This window comes from Rousettus aegyptiacus, unplaced genomic scaffold (genome assembly GCF_014176215.1).
Source record: "Rousettus aegyptiacus isolate mRouAeg1 unplaced genomic scaffold, mRouAeg1.p scaffold_m13_p_4, whole genome shotgun sequence".
In the NCBI taxonomy this organism is placed as follows: Eukaryota; Metazoa; Chordata; class Mammalia; order Chiroptera; family Pteropodidae; genus Rousettus; species Rousettus aegyptiacus.
The window spans coordinates 60,186,254-60,199,229 of record NW_023416307.1 but is presented as its reverse complement, the minus strand read 5'-3'; the positions used below and the strand labels follow the sequence as shown (position 1 = coordinate 60,199,229).

The 12,976-nt window shown below is 37.8% G+C and overlaps 1 protein-coding gene and 2 pseudogenes across 1 annotated transcript in view; 1 reads left to right on the top strand and 2 right to left on the bottom strand.

Moving 5' to 3' along the window:
• The window catches only part of CCDC191 (coiled-coil domain containing 191), a 77,362-nt gene that overhangs the window by 32,985 nt on the left and 31,401 nt on the right, over positions 1 to 12,976 (bottom strand). The window lies entirely within an intron of this gene.
• Positions 1,379 to 1,497, top strand: LOC118602413 (annotated as a pseudogene).
• LOC118602443 lies at positions 5,636 to 5,754 on the bottom strand (annotated as a pseudogene).

The window sequence follows — 12,976 nt, the reverse complement described above, 5'->3', positions numbered from 1 at the left end:
ATGGAAGCAACCTAAGTGTCCATCGCTAGATGATTAGATTAAGAGAATGTGATACATATATAAAAGGGACTATTACTCAGCCATAAGCAAGAGAGAAATCCTATCATTTGTGACAACATGGATGGACCTAGCAGATATTATGTTAATGAATTAAGTCAGACATAGAAGGGCAAATACTAAATCTTTGGAAACATGGAGGAGTGAGAGATATCCCCAGATCTCTCCCCTTGAAATAACAATAAGCTGAACATCTAAAACTCAACAAAAAACACCCAAACTCACACCAGCACGTCTGAGCATGAGATCTGAGCATAAGAGCTACCACAGGTCAGAACCCTGGGTGTCAGGAGGTGGACTGGGAGAAATAAAGAAACTGCCTCTTGCAGCCACTGAAACTACCTGTAGGAGGAGGGGGAGAGGAGGAGTGGTGAGTTCCCTTGAATAGCTCTGCACAGGAAAACTGTGAGCTCCCTGTGGCCAGCAGCAAGACACAGTTATCAGGGCAGAAGGCAGAGAAACAAGGACAGCAGAAAAACAACAGAACATAAAAAGACATTTTTAAGGCTTTAGATAAAGCAGAGATCCAAGAGGCTTAGACCCCATCTATTGGAAACCAAAAGAAACGCGCCTTCTTTGCAGCAGGCTAAAGAGATCTTTATATAATAAATCTTTCTGGAAAAAAAGTATTATACATTACTATTAATACCCAGGTGGAGAAACAGTCCATTAAGCACCATGAACAACAAAGGTGACAAGGCATCTCAGAAAGAAAGAGAAAAATCTTCAGAAAATAAGCTCACAGACATAGAAATATGCAACTTAAATGAAGAGAATTCAGGATGGCACTTCTGAAAAAACTCAGTTCTGAAGCGAGTCATAGCAACAATTTCAGGAATTGAAAAAACATCTAAATGAGCAGAGCAAGGAGATTGGAACCCTCAATAAGAACAGAATAGATCTTCTGGAGATAAAACACACACACGCACACATTGCAAGAGCTGAAAAATAAAACTGAAAGCTTAGGAAATAGAGTCAACCAAATGGAGGAAAGGATCAGTGATATCAAAGACAGAAATCTAGAAATAAATCCAAAGGAAGAAGAGAGAAATCGAAGAATGAAAAGTAATGAAAGAGAAATTCAAGAACTAGCTGATACCATCAGGAGAGAAAACATAAGAATAATGGGCATTATTGAAAGAGAGGAAAAGGAGCAGGGACTAGAAAGCACTTTCAGACAAATAGTGGGCGAGAATTTCCCAATTCTAAGGAATGAGCTGGAGCCTGGATTTCAAGAAGTCAAGAGAACATCCAATTATCTCAACCCCAAAAGACCTTTGCCAAGACACACTTGTATTAAAATGATAAAAAATCAACAACAGTCTAGGGCCATGCCATCCTGAACATGCCTGATCTCGTCTGATCTCAGAAGCTAACCAGGGTCGGGCTTGGTTAGTACTTGGATGGGAGACCACACAGGAATACCAGGTGCTGCAGGCATTAAAAAAAAATCAATGACGAAGAGAATTTTCAGGGCAGCCAGGGAGAAGAAAATAGTAACTTATAAACGAAAACCCATTAGATTACTCTCAAACTTAGCGCAAACCTTACAAGCCAGAAAGGAATGGAATCAAATATTTAAATTCTTAAGTGAAAGGAACTACCAGCCTAGAATAATGTATCCAGCTAAGCTCTCCTTTAGATATGAAGGAGAAATAAAGACCTTTCTAGACATACAAATTTTGAGAGAATTTTCCACTATGAGGCCTGCACTACAGGAAATACCCTGTCAGCTCACCTAAAACAAAATGACAAAAAAAAAAAAAAACCATAATTAGGAGTAAGGTGACTAGCAGGCTGATAGAAGCAGAAGAGTACAACTCTAACTAAGAACAGGGCATTATAAGCTTAAATAATAAGAAGAGAATTGTTATAACAAGATAGAAATGAACATTCAGCATACACAGGGACAAACTGAGATAAGGGGAGGATTCAAAGATCCAAATTCATAAAGGGGAATGGAGATAAGACATGCGCAGAAGAAAATGGATGACTATATATACAACTATACTTTACAAATTTGTAATGGTAACCACACACTATAGAGTCAGAACTGAAGTATATAACATAAAACAAGAAGAACCAGAGGCAAAACCTACAAAAGCCAACCAAAAAATCATCAGATTTGTATGGAAGCACAAAAGACCCCAAAGTGCCAAAGCCATCCAGCCTCACTCTGCCCAACTTCAAATTATACTACAAAGCGACAGTAATCAAAATGGCATGGGATTGGCAGCAAAACAGACACACGGACCAGTGGAACAGAATTAAGAGTCCAGAAGTCAACCCATATTTATATGGGCTAATAATTTTCTCCAAAAAAGCCAAAAACATACAAGGAGAAAGAAAAGCCTCTTCAATAAATGGTGCTGAGAAAACCGAAAGGCCACCTGAAAAAGAATGAAATTAGACTGTTGTCTATCACCACACACCAAAATTAACTCAAAATGGATTAAGCATCTGAATATAAGACCTGAAACAACAAAATGCATCAATGAAAACATAGGAACTAAACTCAAGGACTTTGGACTTAAAGAGGATTTTATGAATTTGACCTTAAAGGCAAGGGAAGTAAAAGCAAAGATAAATGAATGGGACAACATGAAACTAAAAAGCTTCTGCTCAGTCAAAGAAATCCTCGACAAGGAACAAGAGACAACCATCCAAATGGGAAAATATATTTGCAAGCAACACCTCCGATAAAGGCCTAATATCCAAAATATACAAAGAACTCATATGACTCAATAACATCAAAAAACCAAATGATCCAATCAAAAAATAGGTAGAGGACCTGAACTGACACTTCTCTCTAGAGGACATACAAATGGCCAACAAAGATATGAAAAGATGCTCAACATTGCTAGCTATTAGGGAAATGAAAATCAAAACCACAATGAGATACCATCTCACACCTGTTAGAATAGCTATAATCAACAGGAGAAGTAATTACAAATGTTGAAGAGGATGTGGAGAAAAAGGAACCCTCATACGCTGCTGGTGGGACTGCAAATTGGTACAGCCACTATGGAAAACAGTATGGAGGTTCCTCAAAAAACTAAGAATTGATCTACCACATACTCCAGCAATCCCTCTACTGGGTATTTACCCCAAAGACCTGAAAACTCGTATTTGAAAAGATACTTGCACACCCATGTTCATAGCAGCATTATTCACAGTGGCCAGGACATGGAAGCAACCGAAGTGTCCTACGATAGATGATGGGCTAAAGAAGCTGTGGTACATATATACAATGGAATATTACTCAGCCATAAGAGATGAAATACTGCCATTTGCAAAAACATAGACGGACCTTGAGATAATCATGCTAGATGAAATAAGCCAGATAGAAAAAGGTGAAAATCACATGATATCATTTATATGTGGAATATAAACCTAAAAGCAACAAATGAACAGGACAAACAGAGACTCATGCACATGGACTACAGACGAGTAGTTACCAGAGGACTATACAGTAGTGGTTACTAGTGGGATGGGGGAGGCGGGGGGTGGTGGATGGGGTAAAAGTGGTCAAATATAAGGGGGTAGGAGGAGTGTGAAGTGAGTAAAGAGGACCACATATATGGCAGCTGAAGGAAACTGGACTTTGGGTGGTAAACACACAATAGAATATATAGATGTCAAATTATGACGTACATCTGAAAATTATATAATTGTATTAAGCAATGTTACCCCAATAAACTTAATAAAAAATAAAAATAAAAAATAATTTAAAAAATAAGGGCAAATACCATATGATTTCACTTATATGTGGAATCTAAAAAACAAAATAAACAAACAAAATAGAAACAGACTCAGATACAGAGAACAAACTGAGAGTTGCCAGATGGGAAGGGTATTAGGGGCTGGATGAAACTGATGAAGGGATTAGGAGGTACAAATTGGCAGTTACAAAACAGTCACAGGGATGTAAAGTACAGCATAGGGAATATAGTCGATAATATTGTAATAACTATGTATGGTGTCAGGTGGGTACTAAACTTATTGGGTGGACCATTCTATAAGTTATGTAATTGTCTAACCACTCCAGTGTACACCTAGAACTAATATATTGAATGTCAACTGTAACTGAAAAATAAAAATTAACAACAAAAAAACTCAGGAAATCTGGGGGGAAAAAAGCCATTTACAGCTTGTTATTTGGTAATATAAATGAAACACAAGTCCAAAGGAATCCCAGAAATGCTCTACTTAGCTCCAGCTTATCCTTGTATTTAAGCTAAATGGAATTGTTTTATAAAATCCCCCAGTATAAAAGAGTCTGCCCATAGAGACGCTGGCATCTCAAGACATTACTTCAGAATAAAGATGTCACAAAGATGTATTATTTTGATTACCATAAAATAGTTTCTGAGAGCTTTTAGAGGAGAAAGAGCAAAAACAATGGATATATAAATAACTACTTTTTAAAAGATGAATGCATGAGGGATATATTCAGACTACACTTGGAGATCTAAGGAAGACAGAAGTTTGAGAGAAAGGGAAAGGAACAAAACTTAAGTGAAATGCCAATAATTAAGTATAAGACTTATAAAAGTCAACATGAAATTACGAGGATAGATCTTGTGAAAGAAGGACTTGATCAGGGAAAGAATCTCTAAAAATGACTAATTTACTGAATGCTTTAAGTAAATGAGTGAAGGACTGCCTTGTGAAGATACTTGCTAAACACTAGACATGTGTAAAAGGCAAAGACAGACATTTGCTCTGATGGAACTCATTCATAGTCTACTAGGAAGTCTGATTTATTCTCTTCTAAGGAAGAGCTCCTTTTGATTCTCGGAAATTTCGTGAACATTAGGGGGCATGACTGAATGAAGTTGGAACTGCCAGCTACATTCCCTTCCCAAGGGGAATCTCTAATAGGAGACACTTTGGTGGCAGCCAGTCGAGAATTCAAGCATAGCGTTCTCTGAGATCTATCTATAAATGATGATTACTGTCTCCGAAGAAGTAAAGTGGAGAGGCTGGAACTTATGTCACATCAGGGGTCAGTTTCAAGGTTTAAAACCTAATACTATTTAGATACCTACTCGATTTTATCTTGTAAAGGTGACTCAAATAAATTCTCTATAACTCTATTTGCATATCCATTTTTGTTAAATGTATATAATGCTTAACTTTCCTCATGGACTTTTTGGGGTCATATAAAAAAAACCATAAAGTTCTTAAAGTCAATGAGTCAAGAGAAAATTTCTATAGTTGTTAAACACTCAAATGACTTTTAACTTTTTGATTACCACCTACAGTAAGAAAAAAATGTTACACCATGACTCAATATACAATTTATGTATATACAACCAAAACAAAAGTTTCACCAAACATTTACCCTTATTATCAGATATGTACTTGGATATTTCTGTTCTAATCTATTCTATATCTTTAAAAAATATAGTTCACCTTGACCCTGATTTCAGGACCTACTAATGGGTTAAAATCTTTAGTTAAAAAAAAACTACTCTAGAGTCACAGAATCTTTTTTTTTTTTTAAGGTGAGGCAACTCTTGGTTGACCTCACAGATTGCAAGGACCTTGTCAGCTTACAATCCCTTATGTTTTATGCCTACAGCACCCGGTCTTCTCAGGTGGTCTCCCATCCAAGTACTAACCAGGCCCAACCCTGCTTAGCTTCCGAGATCAGACAGGATTGGGCTTGTTCAGGATAGCACAGCCATAGACTAGAGTCACAGAATTTAACTTATGTCAGAGGAGTTAGATAAAACAACCAATTAATGAAAGCAAAGTCAATTTAAAAAATGAATTTTGGGATAATACTAACAGCAACTCTGCCAGCAGCGTTTTTTATTATATTTAATTGCTTCTTTCTAATGAATTAATAATTGATACCCGATAAATACTTGGTGACTGGGTAATGGTTTTTGTAATAAAAGTACAATATTGGTCATAATAAACATTTATATATTATTTTACTTTGATGGAAATAAATATCTGAGACTGAATAACCTTGAAATCAAAATTTTAGAATAAGAATAATAAATTGAATTAGCAATGTAAGTAAGAACAAAGCTCCAAAAATATCAATTTATAAATGGTGAAACAAACAAACAACCCTATAGCACTTTACTTAAGTGAAAATCACAAATTTCTCTGATTATGTACATTGCTCTGATTAATGTAAAATTCAATTTACATCCATCTGCTCAGGAAGGAGGAGTGTGAAATTTACCTGATATATTAATTTCATGTTTTTATAGCATAAACAGCCAAAACAACACTGAGGTTTTGACTGTTAGGGAAGAGATTATTTGGACACTGTAAAGAGGCAGAGAAAAAAATATTTTTGTAAGTATGACAAAAAGACTAAACAGAAATAAAATGGGTAAAAAAAAAAAAAAGAAAAAATGCATGTTCATTATAGTGCTTAGAGCCTACTCTGTAATGGTTATGTAGGTGATATGAAGATACATTTAATATGCATGTGTGTGGGTTAAAATGGTAGGGTAGAAACACAGAAGCTAGGGATCCAGAGATAAGGATGCATCCTTGCAGTTCACTTCAGCAGGGTGACACTATTCCAGATAAGCCAATTTCTATATATTTTTAAAAGATGACACTAAAAACATAAAAATTTCTGAAAGTAAAAAATCACTTAAATTTCTTAAAAGCTCAACCAGATGTGATTTACTTGGGTATGCTAACATAAGAAATGGTTTCAGACACAGCTCCCAGATAATCATAAAATGAAGGACAGAGTTCCTGTATGGAAAACACCCTGTCCTGGTATGCTTCCAAGTGAAATCAGGGAATATCTGGCAAGAATATATAAACTGATCATCATAATTACATAACTGAATGCAGAGAAAGGCTGTTGCTAAAGACATAAGAATATAAAATATAGAGAAGTTTTTTGTTTTTTTTAAATTATTATTTATGCCTACAGCACCTGGTCTCCCTAGGTGGTCTCTCATCCAAGTACTAACCAGGCCCGACCCTGCTTTAGCTTCTAAGATCAGACATCAGGCTTGTTTAGGGTGGCGTAGCCATAGACCATAGACTGTGTCTCCACTGGGGTGCGAACCCAAAAACCTCCTGCGTGTAAAGCGGACATGCTAACTGCTACAATATAGAACCACGTCCATAAATTTAAATATGAACTATGCTACTTAGAATCAACACCTCAAATGATACTTAGTGATTGCTGCATATTACAGAACTGAAAAGTCAGAACACTAACCATATATGGGACACTGGGCCAAAATCTAAGCCTTAGATTTCATCTCAAAAATGTTATCACCCTAAAATGAAAGCTCCATACTGACTACCCTCAGGATAAAAAGAAAACTTGAAAATATAACTCAAATTCTTATGTAAGGTTATAACACCATCTTAGGTTAATTCTAGATACCTAAAGAGTTTCTCGATTTTTTTTAAAAAGGAAATGAGAAATGGAAAATAAATAACCACATACTAGTGATCCGATTGAGTGCCGAGATCTAATGCAGAATACAAAAACAGCAATAACACAAACAGCTGCATTAGGGATGCACAGGTTCAGCAGGAATAGAAATGGAAAGCTACTACATTCAATAAGGCACCAGGAAGCCTCCAGGAAAAAAGTGAAAGATTACACAATTCTGTTTTAAAGTGAGCCAGGCAATACAGGTTTGGTCCTCCTGCCTCTCTGATATACTTATGAGGAGTTTTCCCAGTTTCAGATGCCATGAAGTTTCTGGCCTCTCACCTGGATACCCAGGTGAGCACAGAGGGAAGGGTAATCGAACATGATTAACAGAGGCACTCCATAAACATTGCCCAAAAGAATGCTGAAATCAGGAGTGCTGACAGTCTATTTTCAATTCAACCTCCCACCTCTAGGCTAGCTTTTGCCCCAACCTGCTCCCGCACAAGCTGTTTATGTGGTTTACCGGTTTTTCCCTAAAGTGAAAAATACCCTCTTCTTAGCCACATCCCGCCTCTCTCAGAAGATGGGGCCCATGAATTCCTATTTTTAAAAAGCTCCCTGGGGGACTGTAATGTACAACAGCCAAGTCTATGTCACTCCTAAGTATTTATCTTATGATGCCTTCTGTTGCAATTATTTTTAGTATTTGGTAAATTTTTAACTTCTCCACTTATATTGAAAACTCCTAGAAGGCAAGAATGTTTAACACCCTGTTAAGTCCCCGTCGCAGTACCTAAGAGACAATCTAGGTAACACAGTAAGCATCAGTAAAGCTGGTTTACCAAATGAATACACATTATCAAACTGAATGAATGAATGAATGCATGCCATGGTTTGAGGGAAATCAAAGGGCCAGTTTTCCCACTGGCCTGCCACAGTACTCTCAAACACCCATCACTTACATTTTGGGGACTGTTTCCAGACAACGCTTTTTAAAGTATAAGTTTCCTGGAAGGGCTAAAATATCAACTGATGATTAGAGCAATAAAGTGTGAGGAGCTTGAGGGACAAAAGGAAGAGATAAAAGCATGTTCTAGGAAAGGCCCAGAGTGCTGGAACAAGACAGGGCAGGCCTGGAGGTGTTGTAGAGGTTAATACACAGAAAAACAGAAATGCTTCCCAGGAAAGAACTGAGAAATCAGGGAAGCAGGGTGGAGGAAGAGCTGGTGGAAGCCTCTGAAATCCTTTTTCTTCCAATGTTGTGTAGGGCTGGTCATAAATTTAGGAAGGAAAGGAGAAAGGAGGAATGGAAGATCTGGGTTCAACTTTCAAAAAAGAGTGGCCAGATGATCACTTTGTAAGGTATATAAATGTCTAATCACTATGTTGTATACCTGAAACTAATATAATATTGTATGTCAATTGAACTGCAATTGGAAAAAATATATATTTTTTTTATTAAAAAGACAGAGTGACCAAATTCCTGGTAGGAAAAGCAAGACACATTTTTAGAGAAATGATGAATTTTAGAAGAAATGGATGAGCCCTTGGAGTGGAGGTGAGACTCTCAACACAGGCTCAGTAAGAAAAGATGGTGGCTAAAGCATGAATAAAAAGAGAGGGATTTGTTGCTGCTCTAGAGAGAAACTAATAAAAAGGAAGGAAGCCCCAAAGGCAGGGTCCTGAATTGGAGACAGGCCAGTGAGAGGAGACTCCAGGTGGCAAATGTAGATGCAAAAGCTGTAGGATGAAGACACACCTGACATCTGAGTATATGGACATAATAAATGCTTTCTATCCAGGTAGATGGGCCACAGAACCATGTTTTATCACTCCTGGTAAGAGTTTAGTTTCTAACACATTACAGTAAATGCTGTCTATCCCTTGAGCTCACTCTTTAGAAAAAAGGGTTGAAAATATTATCAAGTTAAATTGCAGGAAACAACCGAGCCCTTTATTCATTCACTGACTTACTATTAAACGAATATGTATTCAGTGTCCAGTGAGCTACTGGGAGAACTCTGATGAGTATATTAAAGAGGGTCCAGCTCTCCTGATAACCTCAATCCCACTGACATTTCTTGGTTTCTGCTTGCAGTATCTACCTTTGACCTTTTTTCCCGCCCTTAATACTCCAATATTCCTTCTTTGAACAAAATCATGCAACTCAATATCCTAAATTAATCTCTAGAACAAAGAGGAACATGCAGGGATCCAGGAATTTGTAGGAAAGCAACACGAAGGATGGTATGTATCTAATAGATCGTGTCTTCTCGTGTTTCTAGCACGACTTGTCATTTGCTATTTACATTTGCAACTATCTAAAGTAAATTGCAATACAACTGAAAAACATGGCTGTCTTAGGGAAACATCACCTGGATGCTATTTAACACAGCTGTGTGACATAGGAAAAAGAATCTGACTCGGTCATAATCAGAGACCAGTCCCTAGTCCTGGACTAGCTACTCTTAACTTTATGACCTTGAGAAAATTGTTCACTCTCTCTGTATCCTACTTTTATCATGTGTAAAATGAGGGGCTGATTAGATGATTCTTGAAGTGTCTTCCTGCTCTCAGATATTTTTGCTTTAAAATTGTGTAGTAAAAAATTATTATAAGTAAAATATTTTTTAACTCTGGAAATTTTTAAAAAGTAGTACACATTCTGAACATTTAAAAATAGACACCTGAAAATAATTCACAGATACGAGACAAAAAATTCTGAGATCTTTAAAAAAAATTGGCACATTATGCTATTATGAAATCCCCATTTAGTGTTTTTATATTTAAACACTTTAATTGGAATGGAATCTCAAGTTCTTTAGATTCTTTCTTTTACAAGTTTCTTCTGGCATGTAAATTTCACAGGCCGCTTTTAACTTTAACATTCAGTTTCCATCTCCTTCACATCCTTACTCATGTTGCTTCCCCTTTTCAACACCTCTAGATTCCTTTCTTTATCCAACAAGTCCTGCCAGCCATTCCTTTTCCAGTTAGACTATCATCCCAATCTATTACATCAATTCTTTTTTTTTTTTTCCACTGAAGATTTCCCCCAGCATACTGTAAAAAAATTAAATTGATTAGATCACCCTCCTGCTTAAAAACCTTCAAGAATTTACCTTTATTTGCAAAAGAATACCTAAACCCCTTGTCCTGGCATTAAAGGACTTTTGCAAATTAATGAACTGGATAACCACATACATACTTGATGATCTCCAGCCAATCCAGATGGCCAAACTTCATGCCATTATCTTGTCTCCTCATTTCCACCTAAGAACATCCATCCTAGTTAATCACGCAGAGCCCAGCTCAAGACCTATCTTTTTGATAAAGTCTTTTCTTGGAACTATGTAGGAGCCTTCTCAGCCATAGTAATAGCAGCAGGAAGGGACACATTACTCAGTTTATAATGCTGCTCAACACATGTACTGTTTCTCGATCTTGTTCTCCTCACCAAACTGTGAGTAGTTTGACGACAAGGGGTCATGCATCAGTCTGCTATGTTTCCTCTCCAGAGCCTGATGCTGTCAACAAGGCTGTACAACTCCAGGGGGCACCATTCTCTTCTACATAACAATGCTTTTACATACCATTCATTCAATTTTTCACCCTGAGTGAATAACAGTGTTGCTGGCAGAGAAGTGAGCACACATAAGAATGTCAACTGCTCTCTCCCAAATAAACAAATGGTTCCTTTTACCTCGACGATTTTGGTTCAAGAATGCAGTTAAACTTGGAAATGAAAGGAACAAAATATATTTAACTTTAAGATGACAGAACAAAGAAAGTTTTATTTGAAGACAAATTCTGTCATTTACAAGAATAAGAGAGAGTTGATACAAAGGTGTTAAAACCTCTGGAGAGGACCAGGCAAAATGGCATAGATGACAGAAGCTTCATTCATCCTCTCTTGCGACCACATCAAAGCTGAGACGGAAACAGAGCAAACAGCAAGCAGAGTCACCTGGGATCTAGATGAACAGAAGCCCTACAACTAGGAAGAAAAATAAGAAATCACCCTGCAATGGCTGGAAGTAGGAGAGGACTAAGACATGAGGCTGCCTGGTCCCCAGAGGCTGAGTGGAACAGAGGCTACGCCAGCGGGAGTTGGCAGCTGCAGATGCCTCTTACAGGGGCCGTATCCACAACTGGACTTTCCAGTGACGGACCTGCTCGCTCTGAGAACCAGCACTGGGTTGGCTGCTTGGGAATCACCAGGAACTTACAGGGGGGCATTGAGTTGTCACAGCGAGGGCCAGAGGCGAGGCTTTCTACTGGCAGAAGTGATGGCAGTATCCATGGCTCCTCTCTTGAGCCCTTCTCCTTCCCAGTGTGCAAATACAGCACCACCATAGCTGAGCAGTCATCAAACAGGATAATAGAGGTTGGTCTGCCTGGAGGATTCCCTGAAACTCTGCCTCCCCCAACTTGCAGCCCCATTCAAGACACATTCGATTGTGTCTCCGGTGAGTCCAGTGTCACTTGCTGAGCAGCACCAAAACCCACACTAGTGCATCTGGCCTCAGTTTCTGGTGTGGCTTCTTGAGGTAACTATAAACACAGCATCTGTGGATTGCTTGCTGAATCTTAACAGGTAAACAAAGAGGGTACAGGCTGGAGCTAAACTTGGCCTACAGCTGAACCCCTTTCAGGACTGTGCTGCTGGACACCTACTACACAAAGTCATGCTAATAAGACCAGGAGATTTAGGAGCTTTGCTTAGTACACAGAAACAGACACAGAAAGGCAGCAAAAATGGGAAGACAAAGAAGCAGAAACCATATGAGAGAACAGAACAGAGATCAAGGGAAAATGGAGTCAAGCAATCTAACAGATATAAAGTTAAAAACATTGGTTATACAGATGCTCAATGAAATTAAGAGAAGTGTAGATGAATTCAGTGAGAACTTTACAAAGAGATAAAAAAAAAACCATAAAAATGGAAATGGAAATCATAAAAGGAAACTAGTCAGAAATGAAGAATATATTATCTGAGATGAAGAGTATATTAGAGGGAATCATCAGAGTGGACAAAGAAGAGGATCAAAACACTGTTATAGAGGATGAGAGAGCTGAGGACATCCAACCAGAATGCCAAGAAAAAAGTAACCAATAATATAATAATAATTGAAGGAGCCTATTGAACAAATTTAAGGGTAACATCATGTTATAGGGGTACCTGAAGAGGGAGAACAAGAAGTTGAATATATATTTGAAGAAATAATGATGGAAAATTTCCCTCATCTGGTGAAGGAAATAGACATGCAACCCCAGGAAGCTTAGAGAGTCCCCAAAAAGATGAACCTAAAGAGGCCCACATAAAGACACATCATAATTAAAATGCCCAAGATTAAATACAAGGAGATAATATTAAAAGCAGCAAGAGATAAGCAATTAGTTATCTACAAGGGAGCTCCCATAAGTATGGCAGCCGACTTCTCAAAAGAAACTTTGCAGGATAGAAGGGCCTGGCACAAAATATTCAAAGTGTTGAAAACCCAGGATCAACAACCAAGAATAGTTTATCCAGCAAAG